Source organism: Lynx rufus, unplaced genomic scaffold, assembly GCF_022079265.1.
Source record: "Lynx rufus isolate CCGP_SWC_20201006 ecotype Redwood Valley unplaced genomic scaffold, mLynRuf1.p SCAF_7, whole genome shotgun sequence".
Taxonomy (NCBI): domain Eukaryota; kingdom Metazoa; phylum Chordata; class Mammalia; order Carnivora; family Felidae; genus Lynx; species Lynx rufus.
This window is the reverse complement of record NW_025814889.1, coordinates 99,239,659-99,252,003: the sequence shown is the minus strand read 5'-3', so window position 1 is coordinate 99,252,003 and position 12,345 is coordinate 99,239,659.

Below are 12,345 nucleotides of genomic sequence, written 5' to 3'. Positions count from 1 at the left end.
CTGACAGCAAAGCACAGGCTAACATCACCCCATCCACCCCTAGGTGGATTATGTGTGATATTCCTTGGACACTCCTGGCTACTCAAGAACAGAGAAAAGGGGTTTAAGTACTTGCCATGGTGATGTGGGAGACTAAGACAAATGAAAAGTTAAATTTCTTTACTGCCTACAGCCCATTGACAAGTCCTTGAAACTGGCAGAGTGACTTCCCTCTAGGAGCTCAGCTGCCTCGATGATGACACTTTCTAGGGGTAAAAGGGAATCTTAGCTTAACATTATCCTGACACCCAGGATCCCGTAAGTCTACTTTGACATATAAAAATTCCTTTAGAAACTTCCTTAATCTCAACTGCCCCAAGATAGATGCTGGCAATCATACTCCAAGCTTATGGCCCCCAATACACATCTGAAGGGTCTCATGACTGAGGTTTTACTAAACAGTAATAAATGGAGTTTCCCTAGCAACAGCTAGCCCCTCAAGGTCCTGGAAACCTTGCTTCCAAGATTCCTCAGAGACTTACTCTATCCCTGACCCCCACCCAACCTAAGGGTATGTAATGAGTTACCCATCATGACCCCACGCAGCTCTTCTGCCCACGGGTCCTATCCCCGTGCTTTAATAAAATCACCTTTTGCACCAAAGACTTCAAGAATTCTTTCTTGGCCGTCAGCTCCAGACCACCCTACCATCATCCCAAAACTTCATTAAGGACACAAAAGGAACAGAAGTATTCAGCTTTAACCAATCTCTCCATTTAGTAAGAGGGCCTTTTGGCAGAAGCCAGATGCCTCCAGTCCAAAAAGAATCATTACTGGTTAGTGGACGGTCTGCATCCCACCATGTAAACAGCTGAAAGAAAGGGGGGTCTATGATATCAACCCAATACAGTGATGAAAAAGCAGTAGTGGTCCGGATAAAGAAAAAGATTCAGCAAATCATTATGTTAGCTGAGTTTTGAGAAACTACAGCTAAATATGCTAAAAACCTGTTTTCTGGGGTTGGTGGCGCTCAGACACGGCCTATGACCTCACTGACATGTTGATCAAGCTTCTTAAGTTGTTCCCAGCTGACATCATTTGCCTTGGTCGTTTGTGGGCATGATCTCCCCTTACAAAGACAAATCAGCCATCTGAGGAAGCGAGTTGAAAGGCTGAGCCTTCCAAATCATGGTATGGTTTGATCAGATGGGCACGTGCCCAGTGCAGTCCTGATGGGAGAACGCATGCATGTCCCCATCCCCATGTTATCAGTTCATAGGGTCCTTTCCATGAATTATTGCCTCATATATCTTTAAGTAGCACTTAGGCTCTGATACTTGAGCCAGGAGATGTGGCGCAAAATGCCATTCAGCAGCTGTGAGGCCATGGGAATCACAATTTAAAAAATTTAGAGCGTGTAAGGCTTTGTACAGTGAATTCCAAGGTGGGGGGTCATTGTGCAGTTTCACCCTTTTTTGTTTGTGAAGCAGTTTTTTTTTTTTAATTTAATGTTTATTTATTTTGAGAGAAAGAGAGAGGGAGAGACAGAGTGTAAGCGTAGGAGGGTCAGAGAGAGGGAGACACAGAATCCAAAGCAGGCTACAGGCTCCTAGCTGTCAGCACAGAGACAGACATGGGGCTCGAACCCACAAACCATGAGATCATGACCTGAGCTGAAATTGAACGTTTAACTGACCGAATCACCCAGGTGCACCTGTGAAGCATTTGTTTTAAAGTGACATGTGTACATTTTATAATAGCTTGTCCAGTAGAGTTATATGGTTGTTAGCAAAACTTAGCTCCTTTAACATTGAGAAGTTTTAACTAAATAAAGACCTGAAAAAGACAAAACATAAGCTTTGGTTTTCCCAGCAGACAAAAGAGAAAAAAAACCAACAACTTTGTTTACATTTTCTTATCAAGAGCAGGTCAACAGTCCAAGAAAACTTAGTCTCTTGAACACAGAGAAAAGCAGAATTTGAATCTTATACCAGTGTACTTTTAAAATCTATTCATTTCAACATTAGTCCATCCTGACCACACATAAAATTCCTTTCCAAATATTTCCCTTCACGAACCTTCTACAACTTTCCTTTGCATTCAGATTTTGTCCCAAGCCATTTCTCTGCCAACAACCAGTCTCATTTAGGACAAAATTACTTTCTTTTACCTTCAACAAAAAAATGTATTTCCATTCTTTAATCTTTCTTACATATCTCCTACTTTTCTACATATGGAATTGCTTTCCTTATTTCCATCAGTCTTTAGTACACTTAGCAGAATTTTAGCTTTTAGAAACCTTAGTCTCCAATGAAAACTTCGTAACTGATGAGGGAGTGTGGGGCAAGCTGAGGGTAAAATACAGCCTGGCACACACACTCCCCTCCCCCACCCCCCACCCCAGGTGTAATATGTGTGATATTCCTTTGACATTCCTGGCTACCCAAGAACAAAGGAAAGGGGTTGAAGTGCTTGCCATGCTGATGTGAGAAACTAAGGTAAATGAAAAATTAAATTCCCTTAATGCCTACTGCCCATTGACAAGTCCTTGAAACTGGCAGAGTGACATCTCTCTAGGAGCTCAGCTGACTCAATGATGACACTTTGCTGGGGGCAAAAGAGAACCTTAGGTTAACAGTGTCCCAAACGGGAGGATCCTGTAAATCTACTTCCTGTATCTCAACTGCCCCAAAATATATGCTGGCAATCATACTCCAAGCTTATGGTCCCCTGATATACAACTGAAGGGTCTCATAACTAAGGTGATATTAAACTGTAATTAGTGGAGTTTCCCTAGCAACAGCTAGCCCCTCAAGGTCCTGGAAACCTTGCTTCCAAAATTCTGTACAGACTTACTCTATCCCTGACCTCCTCCCAACCTGAGGGTATATAATGAATTACCTGTCAAACCCCAGTGCAGCTCTTCCTACCCATGGGTCCTGTCCCCATGCTTTAATAAAATAACCTTTTTGCACCAAAGAGGTGTTCAAGAATTCTTTCTTGACTCTTGGCTCTAGACCATCCCATTATCACCCCAAAATTTCATCAGTAACCAATTGAGAACTGTTGTATCAGAATTTTTTTCAGATGGTAAGTTTATCAAGTGAGCGCAATGCAGGTTTTCCATTGTAAAATTTTAATAAAGTATGAAGCATGTTTATCAGACCCAAATAGTCTTAGTTTCTCTGCAATAAGTCAAAAGCACAAACCTACATCTAGTCATCAGTGCTTTAGCCTTTTATCTCATTAGATAGCCAATGAATTCAATCCCATTTATTGTGCAAACAAAACTTTAACGTCTGGTTACCAAGGACTGAAAGCTATCTCCACAATTACCCATGACAACTTTGAGACAGACAAAATTAACCATTATTTTAAGTCATCCTTTTGCTAAGAAATTGCAACAGAGATAACACAAGCTTACTTGACTTTCAGCAAACCTAGATAGAATAAATTCCATATTTAATGCTGATAAACAGGTCTATCAAAACCCAACAAACTTAAATTATCTTAAACACTGAATACGGTTTACTTGGGTCCACTTAAGACAATTTGTTCTCCATGGTTAATTTTTACCTGGAATGCTGGTGGGGAATATGAAGTGGGGGGGGCCCAAGGGGGTGCTCTTTGCTCCCGGACAGGAGGGTAGGAGGAGGAACTAGCGGTGCCTGAGGCACTGAGGGTGGGATAGGAACCAGTTATGCAGGGGCCGCACCCCAGATGCTGCAGAAACAGAAGGGGGAGGGGAAGGATGAGTCAGTGAGGTTTGGCCAAGAAGCCTGGAAGCAGATAAATGCCCAGAGAGCAGAGAAAGACGTCTCCGGGTCCTAAAGCCTGTCAGCTCAGAGGAGCAGACGCCAGGTTTTGTTTTGTTTTGTTTTGTTTTCCATCAACTAGTGGAATTAGGCAATCCATGTCAGGCCAGAGAAGACAGGGAATTTTCCCGAACCAAATGGGGTTTTAGCAGCTGCTTGGAGATATTCCTTAAAGTCCCTGTCCTGAGGTACACTAACCACAGTTGGCTCCAATTATCATAGTCATTAACCAGGGAAATGAATGAATGAATGAATGATTGGGAGGAGTAGGCACAGAAGGGGCGGTGGAGGGGTCATCATCCATAGTAGGAGGTGTCGTAGGAGAGGTGGGTGTTAGGCTTTCTTTCTTAATTTGTTCCTTCTCTGGAGATACACGTAAGTGACATAATGCTGTATGGACTAAACTCCAGGTCACTAAAATGGAATCAGGAATCTTCTCTCCTTTTTCAAGTTTTCTTGTTAGATTTTTTCCCACTAGCTCCCATAGATCTAAATCAACTGTACCATGGTTGAGGAACCAGGAACAGGCATCTCTTATTGCTCATAACAATTTACTTAATTGATCTTTTGTAACCATACAATGAGCCACCTTTAAAAGCTGCTGTAAAGTTTTTAAATATAATAGCTGGTCCTTTGGCATTTTTTGGCTCATGGTAGAGAAAGAGAAAAATACTCTCATTGAAAACTAGACACGTTGGCAGCTATCCCAAGCGGGTACTGCTGTCCCTTACCGCGATGTGGTCTGTCAGAAGTCTGGACAATTTCACTTTCTTTGCCTGAATGTGTCCATTCTGCCCCCTGAAAATCTTCCTCTCAAGTCTATCACTATTGCGTCAGTGTCACCAGTTGTGGATTCGGCTTCCGGCTTTGTCCAGCAAAGCTGAGGAGAGCAGAAAGGACTACTCAAAACTCCATTCAAGTCAAGAGAGGTGAGAGGGAGTCTAAGGGAAGTTTCCCCCAGCTGCTCCCAAACTCCCATATTCATTGAGTCTGCATTTAGGGAAACATTGCACAATACATCAGTGGGCTACGTGCCAGTAAGAATGTATAGAAAGCGTGCAGAAAAACAAGGCAGAATAAAATATCCCATGAGATAACATGGTCTAAGGAATTTATGAACACAGGCAGGACCTAACCCATAGATATACATTAACTAACCCGTAGATATAAACTAGATGAGCAAAGCAAGGCCGCTGTTTTCAGCAAGGCCAAAAAGCAGTTTTCTGCTTTGCAATGCGTTCCCTATAATCTTCTAACCCAGGACATTGCTCTTTGATTTCCCTGACACGCTGAGAGCATGGAGCCTGTTTGGGATTCTCTGTCTCCCCTTCTCTCTGCTCCTCCCCCACTCATGCTGCCTTGTCTCTCTCAATATAAATAAATAGAATTGGCCATCATTTTAAGTCTTTTTGCTAACAAATTGCAACAGAGATAACACGAGCTTATTTGACCTTTAGTAAGCCTAGGTAATAAAACGACATTGAGGCACTAAGGCAGCCGCAAGGAAGGTCATGCTCTGCATGTTTCAGGTGTTTATCAGTGGGCTGCAATCTGCAAGGAGATTTATTTAAGTTACATCTCTCTAGCTTTTGTTTTCCTCGTTATTCCCCCTTCCCCCCTCCCCCCTCCTCTATTTCCCCCTTTCCTTTCAATCATCTTCTCCACAGTTGTTACCATCATCTTTGCTTTCTGTTTTTGTTTCTCCTCATCCTGAAAGGGCGGCCTATGCCGGCGGACTCCATCTTGTTCTGTGTCCTTCACCTAGACCACGCCTCCTCCCCTTGAGTAACCTCCCGCTCACCTGTTCAAACTTCCTGATCAAAACACGCCCAGTGACCTGCGTAACAGGACTCCGACCCTTCCCCAGCCAATCAGCTGAGGCCACAGCCATTACCTCACCAACTGCCCCTAGACCCCTATAAAACCTTTGTGCTTTTGAAACTCGCTCTCTCTCCTCGGTATCTCACCGCTGCGTCGGTGCAGGTAGGGAGGGGATTGAGCTCGAGCTAGCTCGAATAAAGGCTCTTTTGCTTTTGCATCAGACTCGGCTCCCTGGCAGTATTTGGGGATCACGAATTTTGGGCATAACAATCCCTCTTTACAAATATCTTTTGTGCCTCCCTGAGCAATCCTTCTATTTGCTTCTCATTCCATCCATCCATCTTCTGCACTTTCTGGCAATATCAGGCCAACTTCTAGTGACAAAATTAACCTTCAGGACACCCTGCCCAATAGGTTCTCTGAATGTAGAGGCCTGAATATTTCCTCATTTGATCCCTAAGCCTCTGTAAGACAGTAGTTGGGGTTTCCTCCTTCTCTTGCTATATCTCAAAAGCTTTGGCGACATCCTGATATCTTGGAGCTGATTCCCTGATCCCATTATTAGCTCTCTTAGATCCTGCATCCTAACCCTGTCCCCAGGATCATCCCAACCAGGTCTACAACCACCTTTGTTGAGCTCACCTAACATCCAGGCTGGGTGGGTGCTCTCTTTCCCAAACAGACATTGCAGCCCTCATGATAATTCCTCTTTCCTCTTCGGTAAATAAGATATTTGTGATAAACATCAGCTCAGCCCAAGAATAAACATTAGGTCCCCAGAACTGATCAACCTGATCTGCCAAGCCCAATAGAGCTTCCAACAGTGGTTTTATTTCCTTCTTGAAATTCCTTACCTCAGAACTGGTGAGGGGGGCACTGACAAAGCCAATTTCTACCTGTCCCAAAGGGACCTCCCTTAATGAGAATAACCTAGAACCCTTTCCTGAGCCCCTGGAGGGAAGAGGGAAGTTCTCTATGTCCTTCCCACGTTGTTCCAGTTCCTTCCTCAGATTTGGACACAAACCAGTAGACAAGGAGCGTCCACCCAGTACTGTAGCATTTGTCCCAGTGGACTATCTGGGGGAATCTGAAGAGTCCCCACCTCTTTCTGGGTGTCTCTTCCTTTACCCCTAATACTAGAATTTCTGTTCCCCATCCTTGACCAGGCTAGTTCCTGCTTCTGAGTTTCCCTGGGATGTTCAACCACCCTTAATGGAGGTTTCCTGAACTCTCCAGAACCCGCTTCGTCTGTCTCCAGATGTTTCCCTTGCAGGAGAAGGGAACCTTGGATCAAGACTCAGCATTCCCTTTGTATCTAGGATACTCAAGACTCAGCATTCGCTTTATATCTAGGATACGTCTCAGTCACACACACTCAGCCTCTGAGGATTTCCAGACTCCCAAGGTAATACTTATAGGCTAACTTGCCTACCTTAGTCCCTGCACAGAATTACCAGGTCGCTGCCATAGGCTACACCCAGCATCACTTCTTCTATCTCCATAGGTAAAAAAAAAGTTCTTGAGTTCCACGAATCCCCCAAGGGCCAGGGGCCTCCCGCAAAAAGGCCACCCAAACTGAGGTGGGACACGTCTCCCCTCTCACAAGAGGACCTGGACCCTGCCTGCTGACGTGAATCTCGGCCAAGCCCCCAAATTGCCAGAAATAAGCCCCCTGTTATAGGTGGGGAGTGGATAGAAACCTGAGACAAAGTAGAGGTGCTTGATCCAAGGTGTGTGAGAGCATGAAGTTCCTACGCCAGTGACTAGGGAGCTGGGTAAAGCCATTTCCACCTCTCAGGTACCGGTGCATGGGCACACGTACACCGATCCACCTCAGTGAGCTAAGTAGCGCCACCTAGTGGAGAACAGAACCATTACACTAAGCCCTGCCTAACAGTGCCCTCTAAGCACACCCCCCAGAAGACCATTGCAAGTCACTCTACCTGCTTAGTATATGGACCATAGAGTGCTTCATATTTTCAGTTCTAGGAGAAACTGGATGTAACCATTCACGTTTCATTCTGCTCACTGGTTCGATTATTTGTTCATTTTCTTTGCTTCTGTATTTGCTTAAAGTTTTCTTTTTTCATTCTTTCTTTTCTTTCTCTTTCTTAGTTAAAAAAATTTTATTTTTTTACTTTATTTTTTATTTTTAATTTTTTATTCTATTTCATTTATTTTATTCTGTAATTTAAAACATTTTTTTCTTACTGTTTTTTCTTCTTTCCTTTCTCTTTCTTCTCTATTCTGTCAAGCCTCTTTCAACAAGCAGACCAAAACATACCTGGGATCCAGCTTCCTTTATTTGATTTTTTGTTTTATTTTTAATTTTTTAATTTTAATTTTTTATTTTATTATTTTTTCTTCCCCCAAAATGACAAAATGAAGGAATTCACCCCAAAAGAAAGAACAGGAAGAAATGAAAGCCAGGGACTTAATCAACACAGATATAAAATGTCTGAACTAGAATTTAGAACCACGATAATAAGAATACTAGCTTGCATTGAAAAAAACATAGAAGACACCAGAGAATCCCTTTGGGTGGAGATTAAAGAAATAAAATCTAGCCAGGCTGAAATTAAAAATGCTATAATTGTGATGCAATCTCGACTGGATGCCATGATGGTAAGGCTGGACAAAGCAGAGCAGCGAATGAGTGATATAGAAGAAAAAAATATGGAGAATAATGAAGCAGAAAAAAAGAGGGAAACATAGGCTACAGATCACGATACAAGACTTAGAGAACTCAGTAACTTATTAAAAAAATAACATCCAAATTATAGGAGTCCCAGAAGGTGAAGAGAGAGAAAAAGAAGCAGAAGATTTATGTGAGCAAATTATATCAGAAAACTTTCCTAATCTGAGGAAGGGCACAGACATCAAAATGCAAGAAGCACAGAGAACTCCCATTAGATTCAACAAAAACCAACCATCACCAAGGCATATCATAGTAAATTCACAAAATATACATACAAGGAAAGAATTATGAAAGCAGCAAGGGGAAAAAGCCTTTAACCTATAAGGGAAGACAGATCAAGCTCACAGCAGACCTATTCACAGAAACTTGAGAGGGCAGAAAAGGAGTGGCAGGATATATTCAACGTGCTGAATTGGAAAAATATGTAGCCAATAATTCTTCATCCAGCAAGTCTGTCATTCAAAATAGAAAGAGAGAAAAAATTTCCCAGAAAAACAAAAACTAAAAGAGATCATGACCACTAAACCAGCCCGGTAAGAAATTTTAAGGGGAACTCTTTGAGTGGAGAAAAGACAAAATTAAACAAAACAGAACCAAAAGCAACAAAGACTAGAAAGGACCTGAGAACACCACCAAAAACACCAACTCTACAGGCAACACAATGGCACTAAATTCATACATTTCAGTACTCACTCTAAATGTCAATGGACAAAATCCTCCAATCAAAAGACATATGGTATCAGAATGGAAAAGAAAACAACACCATCCATATGCTGCTTACAAGAGACTCATTTTAGACTTAAAGACACCTGAAGATTGAAAGTAAGGGGATGGAGAACCATTTATCATCCCAATGGTCATCTAAAGAAAGCTGGAGTAGTCATACTTATATCAGACAAACTATATTTTAAAATAAAGACTGTAACAAGAGATGAAGAAGGGCATTATATCATAATTAAGGGGACTATCCACCAAGAAGATCTAACAATTGTAAATATTTATGCCTCCAACATGGAATCCCAAATTTACAAATCAATCAATCACAAACATAAAGAAACTCATTGATAATAATACCATAATAGTAGGGAACTTCAACATCCTGGTTACAACAATGGACAGATCATGTAAGCAGAAAATCAACAAGGAAACAATGGCTTTGAATGACACATTGGAGCAGATGGATTTAACAGATATTTTCAGAACATTTTATCCTAAAGCAGCATAATACACATTCTTCTCTAGTGCACATGGAACATTCTCCAAAATAGATCACATACTAGGTCACAAATCAGCCCTCAACAAGTATAAAAAGATTGAGATCATACCTTGCATATTTTCAGACCACAATGCTATGATACTTGAAAAAATTTGGAAAGACCATGAATACTTGGAGATAAAAGAACTTCCTACTAAAGAATGAATGGGTTAACCAAGAAATTAAAGAGGAAATTAAAAAGTACATGGAAGCCAATGAAAATGGAAACACAACAGCCCAAAACCTCTAGATGCAGCAAAAGCAGTCATAAGAGGGAAGTATATAGCAATCTAGGCCTTCCTAAAGAAGGAAGATAGGTCTCAAATACACAACCTAACCTTACACCTAAAGGAACTGGAGAAAGATCAGCAAACAAAGCCCCAAATCAGCATAAGAAGGGAAATAATAAAGATTAGAGCTGAAATCAATGATACCAAAATCAAACAGAACAGATCAATGAATCCAGGAGATGGTTCTTTGAAAGAATTAACAAAATTGATTAATCCCTAGCCAGACTGATCAAAAAGAAAAAGGAAAGGATCCAAATAAATAAAATCACTAATGAAAGAGGAGAGATCACAACCAACACCACAGAAACACAATCAATAATAAGAGAATATTATGAGCAACTACATGCCAACAAGTTGGGCAATCTGGAAGAAATGGACAACTTCCTAGAAACATATAAACTACCAAAATTGAAACAGGAAGAATAGAAAATTTGAACAGACCCATAACCACTAAAGAAATTGAATCAGTAACCAAAAATCTCCCAACAAACAAGAGTCCAGGGCTGGAGGGCTTTCCAGGGGAATTCTACCAAACATTTAAAGAAGAGTTAACACCTATTCTTTTGAAGCTGTTCCAAAAAATAGAAATGGAAGGAAAAAATCCAAACTCATTCTACAATGCCAGCATTACCTTGATTCCAAAACCAAACCCCATTAAAAAGCAGAACTACAGACCAATTTCCCTGAAGAATATGGATGCAAAAATTCTCAGCAAGATACTAGCAAACCGGATCCAACAATACACTAAAATAATTATTCACCACGATCAAGTGGGATTTATTCCTAGGATGCAAAGCTGGTTCAATACCCATAAATCAATCAGTGTGATACATCACATTAAAAATGAAAGGATAAGAACCACATGATCCTCTCAATAGATGCAGAAAAAGCATTTGACAAAATATAGCATTTCTTCTTGATAAAAACCCTCAAGAAAGTAGGGGTAGAAGGAACATACCTCAAGATTATAAAGACCATATATGAAAGACCCACAGCTAATATAATCCTCAATAGGGAAAACCTGAGAACTTTCCCCCTAAGTTCAGGAATATGACAGGGATGGTCACTCTCACCACTGTTATTCAACATAGTGTTGGAAGTTGTAGCCTCAGTAATCAGACAACACAAGGAAATGAAAGGCATCCAAATCCACAAGGAGGAAGTCAAATTTTCACTCTTCACAGACAACATAATACTCTATGTGGAAAACCCAAAAGACTCCACCAAAAAACTGCTGGAACTGATGCATGAATTCAGCAAAGTGGCAGGATATAAAATTAATGTAGAGAAATCTGTTGCATTTCTACACACCAATAATGAAGCAGTAGAAAGAGAAATAAAGGAATTGATCCCATTTACAATTGCACCAAAAAAACACATAAAATACCTAGAAGTAAACCTAACCAAAGAGGTGAAAAATCTATACACTGAAAACTATAGAAAGCTTATGAAAGAAATTGAAGAAGATACAACAATATGGAAAAACATTCCATGCTCATGGATCGGAAAACAAATATTGTTAAAATGTCAATACTACCGAAAGCAATCTACATATTCAATGCAGTCCCTATCCTATCAAAATAACACCAGCATTCTTCACAGAGCTAGAACAAACAATCCTAAAATTTGTATGGAGCTAGAAAAGACCAGGAATAGCCAAAGCAATATTGAAAAAGAAAACCAAAACTGGAGGCATCATAATTCCAGACTTCAAGCTGTATTACAAAGCTGTAGTCATCAAGACATTATAGTACTGGCACAAAAACAGACACATGAATTAATGGAAAAGAGTAGAGAACCCAGAAATGGACCCAGAGATGTATGGCCAACTCATCTTTGACAAAGCAGGAAATACTATCCAATGGAACAAAGATAGCCTCTTCAGCAAATGGTGCTGGGAAAACTGGACAGTGACATGCAGAATGAACCTGGACCACTTTCTTACACCTTACACAAAAATAAACTTAAAATGGATGACCTAAATGTAACACAGGAAGCCATCAGAATCCTAGAGGAGAAATGAGGCAACAATCTTTTTGACCTTGGCTGCAGCACCTTCTTACTCAACATGTCTCCAGAGGCAAGGGAAACAAAAGCAAAAATGAACTACTGGGACCTCATCAAGATAAAAACTTCTGCACAGTGAAGGAAACAATCAGCAAAACTAAAAGACAACAGATGGAATGGGAGAAGATATTTGCAAATGACATATCAGATAAAGGGTTAGTATCCAAAATCTGTAAAGAACTTATCAAACTCAACACCCAAAAACCAAATAATCCAGTGAAGAAATGGGCAAAAGACATGAATAGACACTTCTCCAAAGAAGACATGGAGATGGCCAACCGACACATGAAAAAATGCTCAACATCATTCATCATCAGGGAAATACAAATCAAAACCACAACGAGATACCACCTCATGCCTGTCAGAAGGGCTAACATTAACAATTCAGGCAACAACAGACATTGGCAAGGATGCGGAGAA